This window comes from Triticum dicoccoides, chromosome 4B, assembly GCF_002162155.2.
Source record: "Triticum dicoccoides isolate Atlit2015 ecotype Zavitan chromosome 4B, WEW_v2.0, whole genome shotgun sequence".
Taxonomy (NCBI): domain Eukaryota; kingdom Viridiplantae; phylum Streptophyta; class Magnoliopsida; order Poales; family Poaceae; genus Triticum; species Triticum dicoccoides.
Window position 1 is genome coordinate 627,244,358 of NC_041387.1, and position 750 is coordinate 627,245,107.

Here is a 750-nt window from a genome sequence, read left to right on the forward strand (position 1 = left end):
CACACGGCTAGGCAATTGTGTGGTGTGTGTTAGGCGCCCCCTCCTCATATATATAGGTGGGAGGGATAGGTCTGAACCCTACTTAGGCTCCTGCCCTTGGCCGCCCCCCTGCCATGTTTGTTGGAGGGGGAGGAAAGAGAGGGGGAGAGGGAAGGAAGTGGGAATCCTAATCCACACTTACCTTTCCCTTCTCCCCTTTCCTTCTCCTCCTTAGGCTGGCCCATATGGGGGCGCACCAGTCCCTTGTGGCTGGTGCGTTTCCCCTCTTGGCCCATAAGGCCCATATCTTTTGCCAGGGGGCCCGGAACCCCTTCCGGTGACCCGATAAGTACCTGGTACCCCCCGAAACACTTCCGGTGTCCGAATACCATCGTCCTATATATCAATCTTTACCTCTTGACCATTTCGAGACTCCTCGTCATGTCCGTGATATCATCTGGGACTCCGAACAACATTCGGTCACCAAATCACATAACTCATATAATACCGTATCGTCATCGAACATTAAGCGTGTGGACCCTACGTGTTTGAGAACTATGTAGACATTACCGAGACACCTCCCCGGTTAATAACCAATAGAGGAACCTAGATGCCCATATTGGCTCCTACATATTCTACGAAGATCTTTAAGGGTCGAACAGTTATGACAACATACGTAATTCTCTTTGTCCATCGGTATGTTACTTGCCCGAGATTCGATCGTCGATATCTTCATACCTAGTTCAATCTAGTTACTCTCAAGTCTCTTTA